At 35.5% G+C, this 21629-nt stretch overlaps 1 long non-coding RNA gene across 1 annotated transcript in view; it reads right to left on the bottom strand.

The window, feature by feature from the left end:
* Positions 1-13007, bottom strand: part of LOC103013865 (uncharacterized) — a 91226-nt gene extending 78219 nt beyond the window's left edge. The window contains exons 1-2 of the long non-coding RNA XR_451832.2: positions 12898-13007; positions 9326-9392 (exon numbers count right to left, since the gene is read on the bottom strand). This is a non-coding gene — a long non-coding RNA (uncharacterized LOC103013865). The remainder of the gene's footprint in view (positions 1-9325; positions 9393-12897) is intronic.
* Between the last annotated feature and the right edge of the window lie 8622 nt (positions 13008-21629).

Genomic DNA, 21629 nt, shown 5'->3' with positions numbered 1-21629 from the left:
AGGGAGAATAAGTAACTTGTCCAAAATCACATAGTAAATGTGTGAGGCAGAATTCACACACCAGTCTATTTGTCTCCGGTGCCCATGATCTTCACTGTTGGGCTATCCTGTTTCCATTACGTACAACACAGATGTGTCCGCAGGTGTTTCATTTCCTTACTGCCACTACCAGGTATTTTCTAACTTTTCCCCTTCACGTCAATGGATCCTGTAATGGCCTGTGACTCCCCAAACCAAAATCCTGCTTCTTATCTTTCCCAGTGTTCATCTAGTAGCAAGAATAATTGATGAGGTTTGGATAGAATAAAAGAAAAGTTTGGTGCTTCCACTTTAAGCTCCCACTTGTAATCCTCCAACTCCTTCTGCTGTAGTATTAATTATGCAGAAGGGAACATAGAATTAAAATGTGAGGAAATGGGTGGGGAGGGGGAAGTAAACTCCATTCTGCTTCTTTAATCCTGATCTTAATTGCCATAGCTGACACTTCTACTGAAGCACTGCCAATATAGACTGTGTGTTAAAGAGAAAAGAGTAAGGATGAGAAAAGGGAATAGTGTGGAAAATATGAGGTTAAGTACCATTCAGACTTTTTTCTTCTGCCTTCTACCAGCCAAATTCCCCTTATTACCACATCCACTTATCTCTCGTAGAAAGAAACATTTCTATTGAAATATGATATACATATAAAAGTGCACAAATCATAAATGTACAGTTTGATGAATTTTCACAAAATGAACACACATTTGTAATCACCATCCACATCAATAAACAGAACATCATCAATACATTGTGGCTTTAAATTGTATTTTCCTGATGACTAATGAGGAAGAACACCTTCTCATGGGATTAACAGACATTTCAATAACTTATTTAATGAGAGGACTCTTCAAGTCTTGCCTATTTCTTTTTACTGTGTTGTCCTTTTCTTATTAATTTGTAAGGTTTTAAAAAATATTCTTGACATAAATCCTTTATCAGTTGTATGTATTGCAAATATTTTCTCCCCCTTATTTACTTGCCTTTGAATGAATAGTGTCTTTAATGAACTGAGCTTTTTAATTTTTATGTAATTTTTAAAATAATTTTATGTAATCCATAAAATTCTAATGTAATACAATTTATCAATAATTTTCTAATACTACATTTTGTGTTCTGTCAAAGAAATCTTTGGCTTCTTTTTTTTTTTTTTTTTTAAGCATTTGATTCTTTAATCATTCTTTTATTTATTTCTTTATTTTTGGCTGTGTTGGGTCTTCGGTTCGTGCGAGGGCTTTCTCTAGTTACGGCAAGTGGGGGCCACTCTTCATCGCGGTGCAGGGACCGCTCTTCATCGCGGTGCGCGGGCCTTTCACTATCGCGGCCCCTCCCGTTGCGGGGCACAGGCTCCAGACGCGCAGGCTCAGTAGTTGTGGCTCACGGGCCCAGCTGGTCCGTGGCATGTGGGATCTTCCCAGACCAGGGCTCGAACCCGCGTCCCCTGCATTAGCAGGCAGATTCTCAACCACTGCGCCACCAGGGAAGCCCCTCTTTGGCTTCTAATAAATTATAAAGCTATTTTCTTATCTTCCAGAAGCTATATTTTCTCTCATAAATTTATATCTATAATCCAACTAGAAGTGATTTTTGTGGGTGGTGTGAATTGTGCAAGAATCATTTTTTCTTCTGAACATGCAGGTAACCCAGAATTATTTATTGAAGAGTCCATCCTTTCTCCACAGTGCTGTGTCATCTTTGCCCTAGTCAAGTGTTGGTGTAGGTGAAAATCTGTTTCTGGATTTTTTTTTTGCTCCATTGGTTTAATTGTCTAAATGTCAATACCACATTCCTTCAATTAAGGTAGCAGTGTAAGCCTTCGAACTTTGTTCTTCAAAATTTGGCTATTTGTGGCTCTTTACATTTCCACTAACATTAAAACCGATTGTCCATTTTTACAAAAACAAAGTATCTGTTGGAATTTGTACAGGTTTGCATAAAATAGGGAAATCAGTTTGCAGAAAATTGAAACCTATAAATACTGTCTTCCAATCCAAAAACTTGACATAACCTCTCAGTTTTCTAGGTCATTTTAATACTTCTCACAATATTTTATTGATTTATGTGTTGAGAAATTTTACATATTTTGTCCTATTTCTTTGTTGTTTGAGTTTTTGATACTATTTCAAATGTCAATTTTTAGTTTCATTTTCTAACTGGTGGTATAGTACATATAAATACCTTTGATTTTTTTATATTGTCCTTCTGTGCAAAGGCATTGCTAAAGTCTCTTATTTAATCATTTAGCTATATATAATTTTAGATTTTCTAAATGTACTATCATGTAAACTGTGAATGAGTTTTATTTCTTCATTTTCCATTCTTGAGCATTTCCTTTCTTTCCTTCTTCTCTTCCTCCCTCCCCTCTTCCCTCCTTTCCTTCTTTCCTCCCTCCCTTCCTTTTTTCTCGTTTTGTTTTTGCCTTTATTATACTAGTAGGGACCTTCAACATGAGGAGAATATAAGGGGTGATAGTGTACATGTTATCTCATCCTAGTCTCAGGGGGAAAACTTTTAATACTATATAGCATTAATACAAGGTTTGCTGTAGATATAATTTTATAAATACTCTATATCACATAAGTAAGTTTTCTTCTAACTATAGTTTTCTGAGGTATTTTAATTTTGGTGTTTAATTATTTCAAATGCTTCTTTTGCTGCTCTTGAGATCATCATATGAGTTTTCTTCTTTATTCTGTTAATGCAGTTAATTATTTTAATTTTAGAATGCTAAAACAACCTTGCTTTTTGGAATAAATATAACTGTTGTAATATAATATTTTAATATATATTTGAATTTGATTTGCTCATTTTTTTTCAGGTTTTGCATTGTTCATGAAAGATATTGGTTTGTAAATTTTCATTCTTAAAAATGAACTAATCATTTGGTATCAAGATTTCATCAGCCTTAAAAAGTGACTTGTGAACTGTTTTTTTTTTTTTTATTTTTATTTCTCTGGACTAGCCTGTATGGATAGTTGTTATTTTTCTTAAAATATTTGAAATAAATCACTATAAATTTGTCTGGTTCTTACAGTTCTTTGATATTATTGGAAGATTTTAGTTTCAATTTCAATTTGTTGAATAGATATAGAACAAAGTTGTTTATTGCATGTTTCTATCTTTTATAATAAAATCTGTAAAAGAAATCCATCTCTTTGTTCCTGATACTAGTAATTAGTACTTTCTTTCATATATATAATTTTAAATGTTTATTTTTAGAATATAGAAAAGCAATTAACTTTTGTATCTTGACCATGTATCCTGTGACCTTTCTATACTCATTAATTCCAGGAATTTTTTTGTAGATTCTTTGAGACTTTCTACATAGACAATTATGCCATCTATGAACAAAGACAATTTTATTACATACTTTTCAATCTATAAATCTTTATTTCACTTTCTTATCTTATTGCACCAGTTGCAACTTCCACTACAATGTTGAATAGGAGTAGTGAGAAAGGACAGCTTTGTCTTGTTCCTGATCTCAGTGGGAAGGCATCCAGTTTTTCACCTTTAAGTATGATACTAGTTTTTCTATAAATGGTCTTTATCAAACTGAGAAAGTTCCTCTCTATTTCCAGTTTGCTGAGGGTTTTTTAATCATGAATGGATGTTAGATTTTGTCAAATGCTTTTTCTGCAACAATTAAGATAATCATATGATTTTGCTTAAGCCTGTTGATATAGTGGATTGTACTGACTGATTTTTGAGTGTTGAACCAGCCTTGCATACCCAAAATAAATCCCATTCAGTCATAGTACTTAGTTTTTTATACATTGTTGGATTCAATTTTCTAGCATTTTGTTGAGGATTTTTGCATCTATGTTCATGAGAGATATCATTCTGTGGTTTTCCTTTCTTATAATGTGTTTATCTGGTTTTGGTATTAGGGTAATGCTGGCCTCACAGAATGATTTAGGAAATGTTTGCTCTCCTTCTATTTTCTTGAAAAGATTGTGGAGAATTGGAATCATTTCCTCCTTAAATGTTTATTACAGCTCACCAGTGAAACAATCTAGGAATGGTGTTATCTTTTTTGAAATATTTTTAACTATTCAATTTACTTAATAGAAATATTTATATTATTTGCTTTTTCTTGTGTGGGTTTTGGTAGTTTGTGTTGTCAAGGAATTAGTTCATTTCATTAAGTTATTAAATTTATGGGCATAGAATTGTTCATAATATTCATGTTATCCTTTTATTGTCCATGAGATCACTAGTGATTTCTCTTTCATTTCTAATAGTGATAATTTGCATCTTTTCTCCTTTTTTCTTTGTTAGCCTGGCTAGAGTTTTATCAATTCTATTAACCTTTTCAGATTTGGGGTTGATTGGTTTTATCTAATGTTTTTCTTTAATATTTCAATAGTTTGTTTTTATTTTTATGGTTTCTTTTCTTATGCTTGCCTTAGGTTAAATTTCTCTTCTTTCTCTAGTTTTCTAAAGTGAAAGTTTATATTATTGATTTTAAATCATTCTTCTTTTCTGATATATGCATTTGATGTTATAAATTTCCCTCTAAACATTACTTTCACTGAATTCCATACATTTTGATAAGTTGTATTTTTTATTTTCATTTAGTTCAAAATGTTTTTTAATTCCTCTAGAGATTTTCTGATCCATGTGTTATTTAGAAATATGTTTATTTAATCTCCAATGCTTGAGGATTTTTTTGTTATTGATTTATAATTCTATTGTCATCTGAGAACATACTTTGTATGAGTCTTATGCCTTTAACTTTACTAAGGTGCATTTCACGGCCTAGACTGTGGTCTATCTTACTGATCCATGTGAGCTTGACAAAAATGTGTTTTCTGCTCTTACTGGGTAGAGTTTTCTATGAATGTCAGTTAGATCAAATTTACTGATAGTGTTGTTTAGATCAACAGTGTTCTTATTGGTTTCTCTGCCTGTGGTATCTTATCAATTACTGAGAGGTGATGAAGTCTCCAATTACAATAGTGGATTTGTGTATTTCTACTTTCAGTTCTATTAGTTTTCCCTCATATTTTGATGTTCTGTTGTTAGGTACATACACAGTAAAAATTGTTATATCTTCTTGGAGGTGATCCTTTTATCGGTATGTAGTGTTCCTCTTTATCCTTGATAACTTTTCTTGCTCTGAGATTTGCTTTGTCTGAAATTAAAACAGATACTCCAGCTTTCTCTTTAGTAGTGTTAAGATGATGTATCATTCTTCATTCCTTTTAATTTACATGAGTGCTTATATTTAAAGTGTGTTTCTTGTAAAGACATACAGGTGGGACTTTTTTTTTTTAATTGGAGTATAGTTGATTTACAATGTTGTGTTAGTTTCTGCTGTACAGCAAAGTGAATCAGTTATACATATACATATATCAACTCTTTCTTTAGATTCTTTTCCCATATAGGTCATTACAGAGATTTGAGTAGACTTCCCTGTGCTATATAGTTGATCCTTATTAGTTATCTATTTTATATATAGTAGTGTGTATATGTCAATTCCAATCTCCCAATTTATCCCTCCCTCCCCTTATCCCCTGGTAAACATAAGTTTGTTTTCTACATGTGTAACTCTATTTCTGCTTTGTAGATAAGTTCATTTGTACCTTTCTTTTTTTTTTAGATTCCACATATAAGCAATATCATATTTGTCTTTCTCTGAGTTACTTCACTTAGTATGAGAATCTCTATGTCCATCCATGTTGCTGCAAATGGCATTATTTCATTCTTTTTTATTGCTGAGTAATATTCCATTGTATATATGTACCACATCTTCTTTATCCATTCCTCTGTTGGTGGACATTTAGGTTGCTTCCATGTCCTGGCTATTGTAAATAGTGCTGCAATGAACATTGGGGTGCATGTATCTTTTCAAATTATGGTTTTCTCTGGATATATGCCCAAGAGTGAAATTGCTGGATCAAATGCTAGCTCTATCTTTAGTTTTTAAAGGAACCTCCATACTGTTCTCCATAGTGGCTGTATCAATTTACATTCCCACCAACAGTGCAAGAGTGTTCCTTTTTCTCCACACCCTCTCCCACATTTATTGTTTGTAGATATTTTGATAATAGCCATTCGGACCTGTGTGAGATGATAACCACATTGTAGTTTTGACTTGTATTTCTCTGATAATTAGTGATGTTGGGCATCTTTTCATGTGCTTTTTGGCCATCTGTATGCCTTTGGAGAAATGTCTATTTAGATCTCCTGTCCATTTTTGGATTGGGTTGTTTGTTTGTTTTTTTATATTGAGCTGCATGAGCTGTTTGTATATTTTGGAGATTAATCTCTGGTCGGTTGCCTCATTTGCAAATATTTTCTCCCATTCCAAGGGTTGTCCTTTTGTTTTGTTTATGGTCTCCTTTGCTGTGCAAAAACTTTTGAGTTTAATTAGGTTCCATTTGTTTATTTTTGTTTTTACTTTTTTTTGGAAAATAAGTTTACTGGATATAGATCTTGCTGTGATTTATGTCAAAGAGTGTTCTGCCTATGTTTTCCTCTAAGAGTTTTACAGTATCCGGTCTTACATTTAGGTCTTTAATCCATTTTGAGTTTATTTTTGTGTATGATGTCAGGGAATCTTCTAATTTCATTCATTTACATGTAGCTGTCCAGTTTTCCCAGAATCACTTATTGAAGAGACTGTCTTTTCTCAGTTGTATATTCTTGCCTCCTTTATCATAGATTAGGTGACCATAGTTCATGGGTTTATCTCTGGGCTTTCTATCCTGTTCCCCTGATCTATATTTCTGGTTTTTTGTTCCAGTACCATACTGTTTTGATGTCTGTAGCTTTGTAGTATAGTCTGAAGTCAGGGAGCCTGAATCCTCCAGCTGTTTTTCTTTCTCAAGATGCTTTGGCCATTCGTGGTCTTTTGTGTTTCCATAAATTGTAAAAAATTTTTGTTCTAATTCTGTGAAAAATGCCATTGGTAATTTGATAGGGATTGCATTGAATCTGTAGATTGCTTTGGGTAGTATAGTTCAATCCAAGAACATGGTATATCTCTCCATTTGTGTCATCTTTTATTCTTTTATCAGTACCTTATAGTTTTCTGAGTATAGGTCTTTTGCCTTCTTAGGTAGCCTTATTCCTACGTATTTTATTCTTTTTGATGTGATGGTAAATAGGTTATTTTTTATATATTCTAAATCTGTCTTCTAATTGGTGTTATTAGACCATTTACATTTAAAGTAATACTGATATAGTTGCATAAATATTTGCCATGATTATAATTATTTTCTATTTGTTACATTCATTCTTTTTTTCTTCTTTTCCTCTCTTTTTCTGCCTTTTTCTTGTTTTAATTGAGCATTATATATGATTCCATTTTCTCTCCTCTATTAGCATATCTGTATATTGGTTTTTAACCAATCTAATTCCACTTTCAAATAACACTACTGTTTCAAGTATAGTACGAGTAACTTAGGGTATTCACAATTCCTCCCTCCCATTCCTTGTGATATTGCTGTTTTTATTTATTTACAGGCTATAATTATCTAAAACATTATTACTGTTATTACTTTAATAAAGTTTTTTGTAGCTCAATTGAGAAAAAAAATTATTTTACCTTCATTATTTCTTCTCTGACTTTTATCCTTTCTTTATGTAGAGTTGAGATTCTTGCCTATATCACTCTCTTTCTCCTAAAATAGTCTTCTAACACATCTTCCAATACATGTCAGCTCCCTCAGGTTCCCATACAATATGAGGTAAGCACTATTCTTCTGCTGGAGAGGAATTACCTCAATTTTTGTTTGTTTGGGAAAGATGTTACTTTTCCTTCACTTTTGGGAAATAAGTTTACTGCATATAGAATTTTAGGTTAGTGATTTTTTTCTTTCAACATTTAAATTAAAAAAAAAATTTACCCCACTCTCTTCTTGCCTGCATGGTTTCTGAAGTAATTTGCTATATATTCTTACTCTTGTTGCTTTGTAAGGAAGGTTTATTTTTCTTCCTCTCCTCTGGCTTCTTTCAAGATTTTCTCTCTTTAAAGTTGATATGTTACACAGAAACATTTGTGATTCTACAGTTCTTATTTAAAAATAGCAAATATCTTGGCAATTTTTGTTCATACGCCTTACATCATGTAAAATTTGAGGTCCGAATTTTTATCTCCATCTTATAGACATTCAAAGAGACATTGAGAGTTAGTAAGTGATTTGGTAGTCTTCAGAACCAGTGCCCTAAATTACTATGCTATATTTGTTCCCACCAGTAGTATCATCATGTCTTTTCTAAAATACTCTAGTGAAAGCAAATGCTGAATGACCAGTCTCCTCATATCAAGCTCTCATCTTTTACTGTGTGGGCTTCTTATCTCCCAGCTTCCATCTCTAAGTCCCCTCTAGATTTCCCTCCTTGCAGCAAATAAGAAATCAATGCTAAGAAGTATGTAGTTACCATCATCACTGTCTTTCTTATTGTATAGGTTGCATGTCTAAATATAATGATAATGTATATTTCCTTCTTGTCCACTTGTAACAAAATTCAATTATAACTACCATACTGGTAACAGACATAATGTTGCTTCAATACACTAATACAGATTTTCAATTTAAATAATATCCAGGTATAATTTACCCATTAGGAAAAATAAAAAAGCATGAAAGAATTTACACAGTAGAAACACCTCTTGTTGTGTATGCCTATAATTAATGACCCAGTATCCTTACTGTATGATCAGTGAATGAAAAAATGGCATGGAAATCCAACAAGTTTTACAAAGAGATCCATCAGTAATGTGTAATTTTCATTTGTTAAATTTCCCCATGATTAATGTCAAATTCATAGTTGTAACATTTGTTTTTACATATCTCTAGACAGGAAAGCCACATGAGGTCATCCTCCTTGCTTGAATCTTTAGTTCTGATCTGGAATAATGCATATTCTCCTCACCTAGGGGTTCTCAGGCTTCAGAGGGCTTATTTAAGATGTTTCTCTGTGCAAATGAGATACAAAATATCTTCTTTCCTCTTTAATAATTTTATCTGATTATCTTGATAGCATTTTTTATACATCTTGCTTACTGGTTTACTCCAATGAAGTCCATGCTTGGGTCACTCAGACTTTCAGTCAGTGTTCTCCTTCAAAACAGTTAAAGAGAAGGGAAGTCCAGAATGTACTCCTTCTCCTCACCTCCTGTGCATTAGTGTTATATAATATTTTACTTAGCCAAATTTGTTAGAGTTTGGGTATTTATTTTTACAATTGAGACTATAATAGAAACGTAATAAAGCATTTTATATCCATTTTTTTAAGAATTCAAAATATATGAACTGAAAAAAAAAGTAATACTTACAAGAAAATCTCACCATCCACCTCCCATACATTGCAGCCTTTGGTATATTTCAGGTCTGAAGGCTTCTCTTTAATTCCAGAGCAGAAGATAAAGAGGGAGTTAGAGCTTAGAATTCTAAATGTAAAACATAATATATTCATCAAAGACATAAAACAAACACAATCAACTATATGTTTAGGTTAGTACAGAGAAAGAGATCACTGATTTTAAATTCTCACATATAGAAGGAAAATGTACAGAAGGAATATGGAGAAGGGAATCATTTTTGAAGAAAATACTAGAAGCTAACTAGTATATAGATATAACAGTCAATCTTAAAATGACCAACCACTCCCTCCTCTCCATGAACCACATATCATGTTAAGAGGAGCATTTATTTCTCCACCCCTTGAATCTGGGATGGCTTTTGATCAACAGAGTGCAGAAAAGGAGGCATTAAGAGACCATCAGTTTCTGCTTCTCTACCCTTGAAATGTCACAGTTAGGGTACTCCCTTTCAGAAACCAGACACATTGAGAGGTCATATGGAGGAAAACTTAAGAGACCTACTTGCCAGCAGTTCTCAGCCAACAGCTAGCAACAGCTGCCAGCCATGTGAGGGAGCAACCTTGGATATTGTAGCCCATTCAAGCCCCCATATGACTATAGCCCTAGTTGACGTCATGTGGATAAACCATCCAACTGAGTCCAATCTACTCACAGAATGGTGAGAGAATGTTAAGTCCCTAAGTTTTGGGGTAAGTTTCTATGCAGCAGTTGATATATAAATATATATGTGATGGAAATAGTTGACCAGTGTGTGAAACTGGTAAAGTCCAGTATAGAAGTAAACATATTAGGCTGACGATGGCAAAGGGAATTTAAGATAAATACCTGACTAATATATGTATCCTAGTTAAATAAAATATCCTCATACAGGATACAGATTTTTTCATTTTAGGTATTTGAAAGTAAAGGAGACACAATTTTGGAAAGCATCTCTTCACAGTGCAGTTGCATACCTAATGTGCAAAGAAAAATAGAAGAGTTTAGTGATACTTGATAAAAGCCAAATTTTCTATGTTATTTAAAGAGAAAAAGCACAAAAAGAAGGGAAAAAATCCTTAAAATAACATGTAAGTTATTTTAAAAAGAGAAAATTATCAAAAGTTTACTGAAAAATATGGGGGCAGGGGGAAGAATAGAAATGTAATTCTGGGATGAAAAAGTAACTTTCAGTAACAGAAGTGAAACAAAGTTTGAAGGTGTTATCATGTGCCCTTTTCTCTCATAATCCTTTTTTCATATATGTTGTAGAAATTACTATACTCAATTTTAAATGATTTGTTCATATGTGTTTCATATCACTAAATTATAAACATTTCCAGGGCAGAGATTAGTCCTATTTACATTGTTATCACTAGGATAATATAGACATCAATGGATGGGTGTTTAGTGAATGAATGGATGAATAAATGATTTAGTATAAACTGATATGTGAAATTAGTTGTGAAATGCAAAATCAACCTATTGGCAGAAGCAGGTCCTTTGTCAGAGATGCCTGTGTTATTTTTATGGGGTGTTCTAATTCTCTTGACTTGAGACTCAAAGAAAGCTGGAAAACACTCTCTTCTAGAGAGCCCAAGAGACTGACCATAATATATAAGGAAGAATGCGAAGAATGCATATTTTAAAAAATCAATAAATATATACACTAAAACCTAAAGTTTTACAACAGCTCTTAGAGTTGCAAACAAACTAATTCTCAATATATACCAATCATTTTAAGTCACTGAGCACCAACTATGTGCTAAGCATTTTATCTGGAGACATGCATGTGGATATTATATGGTCCCTGCTCTGAAGAGGTCATGGGACATTGGGCAAGACTGAAATGTAAGAAAGAAGGGGGTCATTAAAGAAGTGCCTACATGTGCAAAGGGATTAGTCTAAAGTCCTTCGATTTTATTATCTTTTTAAAAGCACACACTGAGGAGTAGTTTTATTCCCATTTGTAGTTAAAATATTAGGATGAGAGAGATTCAGTAACTTGTTCAAGGCAAGCTAATAAAATGAGAGAGCCAATATTTAGAAATCCATTCTTTCATTTTTCTCTCTCTCCAGCCCCCAAATTACAAACCACAATAGCAGGAATTGCAAGTACTGACATAAGTCTATGCAAGGTGCTATGAGGGTAGGAGCAAAGCTCGCTTGGAATAAGGAACCTCTGCCTATATGGGACGCTATGATAAGGCTCCCATTGTGTCTGCGCCCCTATTCTCCTCTGCTCTCTACTGGCGTGGCTATTCTGCAGGAGCATAGAATGGCTAGGAACTTTTGGAGTCGTGCAGATTTGGGCTTAATCCTGGTAAGTGTGGTAGATGTGTGACTTTGGAGAAGTTATTTAGTCCATCGGAGTCTTTCTTTCCTGTCCATAAAATAGGAATAACCATGTGTACATGACAGAGCTTTATGAGGATCACACATGAGATATGTTAAGCACTTAGTACAGTGCCTGGTGTAAATACCCTCTTGGCAAGTGGTGAGAGTTAGTCTAATGAATTTTTCATTATAGCTACTCTGATTTGTGGTTGGTTGATCTGATTCTGTGGGTCTGGATAGGATGTTTTCCCAGAGATCCATGATATTGGCAGATATTCTTAGATACTCTTGTTAAAATAAGGGAAGGGACTTCCCTGGTGGTCCAGTGGTTGAGACTATGCACTCCAATGCAGGGGGCCCGGGTTCGATCCCTGGTCAGGGAACTAGATATTGCATGCTGCAACTAAGAGCCCGTATGCTGCAACTAAAAGATCCCGCATGCTGCAACTAAAGAATCCCTCATGCTGCAACTAAAAGATCCTGCACACGGCAACGAAGATCCCACATGTTGCAACCAGGACACGGTGCAGCCAAATAAATAAATTAATAAATAAATATTAAAATAAGGGGAATCTTGGAGCATCTTTTCTCACCTGACCAGTGATCACAGTCTTTAAATTTTAGACCATATCTCCAGGAATGAGGTATTAAATATCCTTTAGAATCCCAGCCCCACACTTTATGATCTATTTCTTCCACATTCAGAGACAAGAAATCATTCATGAATGAAGGCTTTGCTTCACATCATGGGGCAATTTCTCCCCAGCCTCTCTGGTAATCATCTTTTGCCTGTAGTTCTAGTGAAGCAAGCAGCATTGGCTCAATTTGCTAGGAAAAGTATTCCCTAAGCATGTATTCTTCACAACATTAAAAATAGAGTATTTGATCAGGGATCTTTAGGCACATCTACTGGTTAATACTTTTACTCAGCCCCTGAATCTGAACAGAAATAGTTAATTTTCAGAAGGCTGTAAATAAAAAAAAATTCAGTGCTTATTTCCACTCCAATCCTGGCCTCATCCCAGCCAAAGCTGGATCTTCAAAAATCTAGAATATTAGAGGTCTGAGGGTCTGCCTTCAATTCTCCTAGGCAGCAGGACAAGGAGGGAGGTCAGAGCTCAGAATCCTGACTCCAGATAACAAGGGTGGCACAAGAAACAGGAGAAAAGACATGAATTCACTAAAGAGTAACAGCCAAAGCAGGCACTTACCAGATGAACTGGGAAGGAAATTTCTTAGAAGGCCTTCAGAACGTGGAGGAAAAGGAGCAGTTAATCTGAAATACAAAATTGAAAGGCACGGCAGATGCACGATTCTAGTCTTTCAGATAAGATTCCTTCCAGAATTCAAAAGCATCTAAAAGAAGCAAGACAATTGGTTGCTGGGCTCAATATGTAAACACAGTGCTGGTTGACACAGTGAAGATGTTTATTAGAAAAGTTAATGCAATGTCAGGGTGGAAGATCAATGTTTAACCTGATTTCATTGCAATTATTGGCCTGCCTTGGAATACAGAATGGAAAATTAGCAAACCAGAAAAAGGAACATGTAAGGGACTTTTTCATAAGCAAGCTGTCAAATCATGGACACTGATATTTGTGATTAAAAAAGAAGTCAAGAATTATTTGCATTTTTAGTTAATGCATGCCCTTATAAGGTATATGCACATATTTTTATTAATTTGAGGAATATATTGAAATTTCTATTTGCCTCAATATCCAGGTAAGGTCACAGAATGTTAAGAGATTCACTGAGTTCAGTTCTCTGATTTTACAGATTAAACCCTAGGGAACAGAGCTGCCACATGACTTTCTGGAAGTTAGTCAGGTGGAAGTAAGGTCAGTGAAGTGCAATGACTCGTTTTACAGGTGAAGAAAGAGGGGCAGGAGACCAGTGGAAAGATGGTTGCCTGAGCCATGACTCCAGTCTTGTGTTATTACCTGCTGAGCCTGTGCTTGATATATGAGGCTTTCTCACTGTAAAAATACCCTTAGAATTCTTTGATGAAAATATCCCGCGAGTGTTATTTAATCCTCATCATACTGTACACAAAATAAAGATCATTTTCCACAGTATAAAAATCAAAATATATACATGATTGCTGGACACAGAGATGAGTTAAAAGAGCTTTTTTTTTTTTTTTTTTTTCAAAGTGCAATACAGACCAATGGATTTTAATGTAACCAAATACAAAAAGTTCATTGTTATAATTTCAGATTCCACATTTCACTAACCTTTAAGAAACTACTTGCTGAGCTTTGGTGCATTATTAAGGTAGACTATACATGATTCTTGGAAAAGATACTTAAAAGACCCCTTTTCTAACTGCATGTAGGTATGAGGCTATACCTTCTTCATACACTTCAATCAAAATAATATGTCACCACATTTTTTTTTTCCTGTGGAAATATGTTCATTGGTAGCAATCTTAGGATAACATGTATACATGGTATCATAGGATACGCTATAAGAGCTTTTTGATACCTCCACATGAACTCTAGCTTCTCTTTTTACTTGATAATTTGGATAAAATCTAATGAAGTTACTGTAATCTTTTTCTACAGTGAGTATTAAAGCTGATATTTCAGTCTATTTTTAAGAAATTCTTACTGGAAAAGGAAACTAAGAAGTGTTTTGTTTTGTTTCCATTGTATCATACTTCAGAAAGAGGAACACTCAGAAAGAAAAGTGTTGTGTTTCCTGGGCATGAGGACGCCTGTTCAGGGCCCTGGGAGAGTGAAGCGCGGGCTTCTGTACAGCAGTCCAGGGTTGACGTCACAAAGCCCCTGCTGCAGAGCTGGGCCCACCCGCGGAGCATACTCTCGTCCCAGGCACGATTAGTACAACCCCCAGTGCAGCTGTCCATTGAGGGTGACCAATTGAAAAGCAAGGAGTCAGCCAATTAATTACACTGTCAGCAATAAATGTAACAATGGGCTGTAGTGGCAATCCCGTCCCGTGATGCATCCAGGCATCTGTACGTCTGCCTTCCCCATCCACTGGGCACTTGTTGCTGCAGAATTGGTTTAGACAAGTGGCTTAGCTTGTCAGGTAGCAGGCAGGAACTGTCTCTCTTCCTCTGTGAGGCTGTCTTCATTAAGTTTTACCTCTATCAGAGGAATCAACTATGAGTACAAATTGTGGATTCAGCAACAGCCCTGGCCCTAATAATAAATAAGCAGATCACTAATTCAATCTTGTGTTTATTCATTTACTAACATTTGTTGAGAGTCTTCTGTTTGCCAGGCACACACCAGAGAAGTAAGTATGTGAGGAGAACTGAGTCCATCTATATAGCAGAAGTTAATGTACATTGACATAGCATCACTAGGGATATCTGTGTATTTCGTGGCCAATGCACTGGATAGCTGTCCCTTAGAAAAATCCATTTTTATGACCCATGTGGACAATTAAAATTGCTGAGTTCTTCCTTTTTTCCCCAATTGTTTTTGCTACTCCTTTTTCTTTGAATTCTTTGAATCAGTTTTGAAGATGCTTATTTAAAAAATTAGAATAGAAAGGCAGCACAGAGACGTCTTATCTAATACTTGTCAAATTAAGAACGGTGAAGCCTGTTACTTTATGTTATTGATTAACGTCCCCTTAGCCAAAGATGTGAATTGCTGGTTTGATAACCGTATCTTAATTTCAACTTGATTTCATCAAATTCCAGAAGGATATCACTCCAGTCCCACTCCTCAGTACCAGCGCATACCTGAGAATCATTTGGATTGTTCTCCTGTTCATGCTCAGAGGGAGCATTTAGAGTTTAGGATTAAAACAGCTGAAGAGCTCTGAACAAACGTTACTCTAAGACGATGACTTCTATTTCTTCTTTCCGTTGGATCATCTTTCTTTTTCTGTGGCTCTATTTTTAATCTTTTTCCCCCATTACTAACCACATCTGGGCTTCTCATCTCTAATACCTAGCCATAAATGTGAAGCACAAGTAAGTATTTTAAATGAATGAAGCTGAAAATTTCCTGTACTTAATATTAAAAAGCAGGTGAAACACATGTTCTACATGTGTCTCTTGCTAGAGGCTCCCCCCCAACCTTTTTTTTTTTTTTTAAACAGATCAGAGCCTTTTCCTAAAATGAACAGGAAGCAGGAAGAGAACCAGGAGAAGAAATGGAATTTCAGTCAATCTCCCTGGAGTCCATTTTGCCCCAAATAGGTTTTATGATGAGTTGACGTTTTAAAATAAACATCCTATTACTCTGATGAGAGGAAGAGAACACACTCACATGGGATTTGATGCAAAATGTAGATTTGGGTGGAGATGAGTTTTGATGATGCTGTAGTAACTGTCTTGTTCTTTGAACATTCTTTTCAGGGAAGAATGAAAATAAAAATAACCTTTTATTTCTTTCCTCCTTTCTTTCTTGCCTCTGTCTCTCTCTTTCCATCCTTTCCTCCCTTCCTTTCTTCCATTTTTTCTTTTACCTCATGTCTTTAAGCACTTAGCACGTGTCAAGACTGTGCTAGGTGCTGGTGAAAAGTAATGACATGGCCTGTGCCCTCAAAGACCTTGTAGTACAGTTGGGAAGATTGACAAGTCAAAAAGCAATTTTGGACTTCCCTGGCTCAGTGGTTAAGAATCCGCCTGCCAATGTGGAGGACAGGGGTTCAATTCCCTTGTCCAGGAAGATCCCACATGCCACGGAGCAACCAAGCCCATGCACCACAACTACTGAGCCTGCTCTCTGGAGCCCTTGAGCCACAACTACTGAGCCCGCATGCTGCAACTACTGAGGCCCATGTGCCTAGAGCCCATGCTCTGCAACAAGAGAAGCCACTGCAATAAGAAGCACGCACACCGCAATGAAGAGCAGCCCCGGCCCTCGCTGCAACTAGAGAAAGCCCGTACTCAGCAACAAAGATCCAACACAGCCAAAAATAAATAAATAAAATACATTTAAAAAAATAAAAAAGCAATTTCAATTCCTTGTTTAAGGGCCCTCTACCAGGATTTTATAAGAGAGCTGCTCTTTTATAAGAGAGATGCCTAACCTAGACTTGGCAGAGTCCTCTAAGCAGAATTCAGAAGATTTTTTTTTTTTTTTTTGAACTCAGAAAATTGATTAAGCACTAGTTAGGTAAATAGAAATGTGAATTATTTCAGGGCATTGGAAATATCAGGAACAAGGCCACAGAGCAAAGAGAGAACATAGAACTTTCAAGACGTCTTTTTCCTGTCACCTTTCCCCCACCCAATTATGGAAAATCTTGTGAGTTCTAGGGGTGTGTGTCTAAGTGTCTGTCTGTCTAGAATAAAGAGAATTGCACTTGTCTAGAGAATGTAGGATTGTCTGAGAATTCTGCTTTGAAATTTCTGGAGAGGAGAAAGGAGTATATATGGATGATATAATAAAAACTATTTACTGGGTGCTTTAAGATGTGACAATCACTGAGTTAAATTATTTATTGTAATTTTAATTTAGAAATGTATTACTACTACTACTACTACTATTATTATTTGGTTTATAAGCGAAGAAGTTAAAGCTTTGAGGGTTTAAGCAACTTGCCCAAGGTGCCATTGAGGCAGGTCTCAAATCCACCTGTTTGGTTTGATAATCTACTCTTTTCATATCTTATACTGCCTTGTGAAAATATAAAAAAATAAAGATCTAAAAGAGAAAAAACAAAGACACAAACAAACGTAATTAGGAGGATGAGCAGAAACAGTAGCCATATAACACTTCTCAGTACATATAAGGCCCTGTGCAGGGTACCTTGGCAAATATACGAAATAATTATATTTCTTATATAATTCTCACATAGTTGTTATTCTTATGTAATATATACTTCTTATATAATTATACAATTATTTTATTTTTATATAAAATGGTCTTATCTATAATATTTTACAGTTTAGAATGTGGAGATGAGAAGTATATATATAAAATAATTCATAATACTGAGGAGCAATGATCATAAATAACATTTGAATTGTGATATTCAATTTCTAAAATCATCTTCACATAAATATATTATTTTATAAAAGTATGTAAGATGGTTATATTATTCAGTTTTGGCTGAAACTAGGCTATGTGACAATCCTCAAATGTCAATGGCTTATAACCTCAAGCATTTTTTTCTCTTGACATTTGATCTGTGGGTTGGTTTTGGTTCTCTGATCTCATGTGGGCTTGCCTGGCTTTGAGTGGGTTACTCTCAACTGCAGGCTTCCATTTAGGTTTGGTTCAGCTTCATTTGTCTTCATTCTGAGGCCCAGGATAAAGTTATAGCTTCTTGGGGCATGTTAACCACAGAGTGGATCATAGGAGCACAAAGGAAGGCAAACAGAACCATGGAAGCACACTTAAAGTATCTGCTTATGTCATGTCTCTTAACCTTCCATCAGCCAAATCAAGTCACATGGCCAAGGCCAACATCAGTGGGAAGAGGAAGTGTATTCCACCCACAGTGGCAAGCAATGCAAAGTCACAAGGCAAAGGATGTGGATGTATAATCCTACTACAGGGAGGAAAAGAAATGAAGACAATAGTCCTATTTACAAATGAGGACAGAAATCCAAAGAGTTTAAGTGGCCTGCTCCTGATCACACAGTTAATAAGTAGAGGAGCTGGGATTCAGGTCTTCATCTTTGGGTTCCGACTTGTATGTGCAAAGTGCTCTAAAAAGGGAAAATGATTACTTAAGCCCAGGGAGTTTAAAAACTTTTCTGGAAAGGTGAGATTTGATATAGATATAGATATCATTTGATATAGATATGAAAATTTACATAGATATTAATAGGTTAATTATACATGCTGGTTTACCTGAGACAGTCCCTGAGTGATCACTTCTCTTCCTACCTGCCTCACCCCAACCCCACCAAAGGGTCCCCGTTTGGAAGATAAATTGTACAGTCACTTTAGGTTCTAATAAGTGGATCAGAATAAGAAGTGTGTTCCACTGAAGTAGAACCTTGTGTATAATTCCTGAAAAAAGGCAAAAATACACATGGTATATTCAAATGCAATGAAGAGACTAGTTTGTTTGGTATGGAGGCTACAAGTTGGGGAGTATTTGGAGAAATTTATTGGAGACACAGCTGAGACCAATTTGTTGGTTGCCAGACAGAGAAGATGGGGTTTATTTTCATAGTAGGGAGCCACTGAAAATATTGGAGCAGGAAGGTGGCAATATTACAGGTGGTGATTTAGAAAGATAAATGTAGGACAAGTTGAATAAAAGTATGGGGTAAAGGAACCAGTTATTAAACAAAATCAGTAGTCTTGATATGAGTCCATGATAGTCTATGCCAAATGGAAGAGAATGGACTGCAAGAGATAGGTATTAGAGCTGCCACACAAAAAAAGTGTTAAACACTCAAGTGGAAATGTAGAGAAGGCAGTTGAATATATGGAACTGGAGCTCAAGGAGAGGTCTATGCTAGAAGTATGATTTTGAGAGTCTAGTCTTGACATTTAATGTGTGACCTTATACAAGTTACTTAACCACTTTGAACTTCAGGGTCTTTGTTGTCCAATTTCTTAAGAAAAAATAAAAGTCACACTTCCATGAAATAGAAAGTGTCCACTCCTCCAAAAAAAGTTAGCTATGATTATTCATTTGTACATTAAGCAAACAAACATTTATTGTATTCCTGCTATTGGCAGGAACATCGAGTTATTGGCACTGGAGTATTTTCTCTGAGGAATGCATTGCTCACTAGAAGTAGTTCTACTCTTAGGAGCTCATGGTCTAGGAGAGATACACTTGATAAGCTAAAATATACAAAACAGGGGGACAGAAAAACACTTGAATTTTGGGGTGGGAGTTATTTCCAGTTGTAGGAAGCATTTACAAAGAAGGAAGCAAATGAGTTGGGCCCTGCTGAATTATTGGTATCTGGATATAGAAAGATGATGGGATAGAACATGTGTAACAGAATGACCAATATAATAATAACATTCAACTTTCAGCTTTATATCCTAACAAATAACAATCCAGTGGTTAAGTTTAGTTTATCTTGTGGTTATATGAGGAGAATTAGTGGGAAATAAGCTTGGGAATGAGGTCTTGGAGAGACTTAATGCTTTAAATGTTAGGCTAAGGAACGTAAAGGAGCCACACTGAGAGATTTGAGGGAAGAGGAAGGAATGACAGTATTAGAGAAGTGCATTATTTAGAAATATTTTGACCATATTTTAAATGAGTTAGTATAAAAGGAGGCTTCCATTAGGAGGTTCTTGCAATAACTTGAGAGAAATAATAAGGACCTGAACTGGGATATAGGCAATGAGATTGGAGAGAGGAGGGTGGATGAGGGAAATATTAAAAATGTAGATTCAAAAGTGCTAAGAAAATGGCTGGATTGGATTGTGGGGTTCATGGAGCAAGGGAAAGAAAACAATCACTGAGATTGCTGAAGTTTCAAATCCATGAAACATTGACAGAAACAGGATAAAGTTTGTGTAGAGAAACAAGTTCCATTTTGGCTTATCAGGTTTCATGTGTAAGTGGAATAGCCAAGTAGTGACATTTAGCAGATGACTGGAAATGTGGCTCAAAAACTTAGGAGAGAGGAAGAGTCTGAAGATATTAATCTAATTACCAAATACATGGAACTGAAGTCATTGACTGTCAAGGAATGTCAAGAAGAAAATGTAAAGAAAAGAAAAATAAATTTAAGGACAAAGATGGAGAATAATAACCTTGAGAGGGTAAGAAGAGGTCAAGAAGACATGAAGACATGAACTAGAAGGAGAGCCATGAAGAGGTAGTGTCAGGTAAAGGACAGAAGGATATGGACCCTTTCGAAGGAAATCATGCTGGGAGCTGCCATGGGGGAGAAGAAAGTCCACCATCTTGGTATTTGTAGAATACATTGAATTTGACTTGGTGGTGGAATGATCACAGAGAGATTCAGAGCAGCATCAGAAAGGTTGGCCCTGTTGAGGTAGACCTGTGAATCTTTTTTTTACAGAAGGATCAGATAAAGCTGAGAAAACCACACCTGATGATGAAAGTTTAATTAGAACAGAACATTAAGGCCAAAAGTTAGAGACAAGAGGAGGATGTGAGTGAACCTTTCTGTGGTTGTTTCAGGGATAAGTAAGTTTAAAATATAACAGCTTACCTACTGCTGTTCACCAGGCTCATAAGGAACACATAGCAGAAGTTTAGTCTTAAAGATATGCCTGGATCTGTATGCTCCAGATCAATACCTATTATTTAAGTACTCCTGCTTGCCTCCACTTTTTTTTCACCAATAAACACTTTCATTCAAACTTTATTTTCTGGAAAAAGACCATTTTCTTAAAAGTCAACATTCTAGTGTACTGACAGCAGTTCTTCATAATTTTCTATTTTGATTTAACTCACTCAAATCTAAGGTCATTTCTCTTGTAATGAACTAGCCTTGGCTTTTGTGCAGACTGAACTTATTGAAACTTCAGCTTTCATTTAGAGATGAGGGTTCAGGACCTGCACAAGCTCCACTGGACGTGTGTGGTAAAGGCAGGGAATCTACCTTATGACAATGTGAAGTGAACTGGTCACAGCAACAGGAAGGCATATGCCCCATCTTGGGGGCACTTTTCCTCAGTTAATGCTTATTTGTTGCTCATTCAGTGTACCTCACTATAATATATATCACTGGGGCTTTTACGGCTTAGGAAAAACCTGTTCTCTGTTCCCAAGGATTCTCTGAAGGGATCTAAAACCATCTGTAAGATTAGGTAATATTCTATTATGCTATTGAAGAGGGTTCTGGTTCTTTTACTAAAATACTTAACCTTACAGAAGATACTGGATGTTTTCAAGAGAAAAGCATAGGGTAGTACCTTATATCGTCTGTATTTTTCCAGAAGGATACGATTTCCAGGTTGTTTCCATTTATTTTGTCCAGTTTTCTTCTTTGTGTGTGTCTTACTAGAAGGCATCGTACTGCCTACTACTCTGTTAGAACCAGGTAAGAGCTTAGTTCCGT

The sequence above is a fragment of the Balaenoptera acutorostrata genome, chromosome 5 (assembly GCF_949987535.1).
Source record: "Balaenoptera acutorostrata chromosome 5, mBalAcu1.1, whole genome shotgun sequence".
NCBI lineage: Eukaryota > Metazoa > Chordata > Mammalia > Artiodactyla > Balaenopteridae > Balaenoptera > Balaenoptera acutorostrata.
This window is presented reverse-complemented; position numbering and strand designations above follow the sequence as displayed.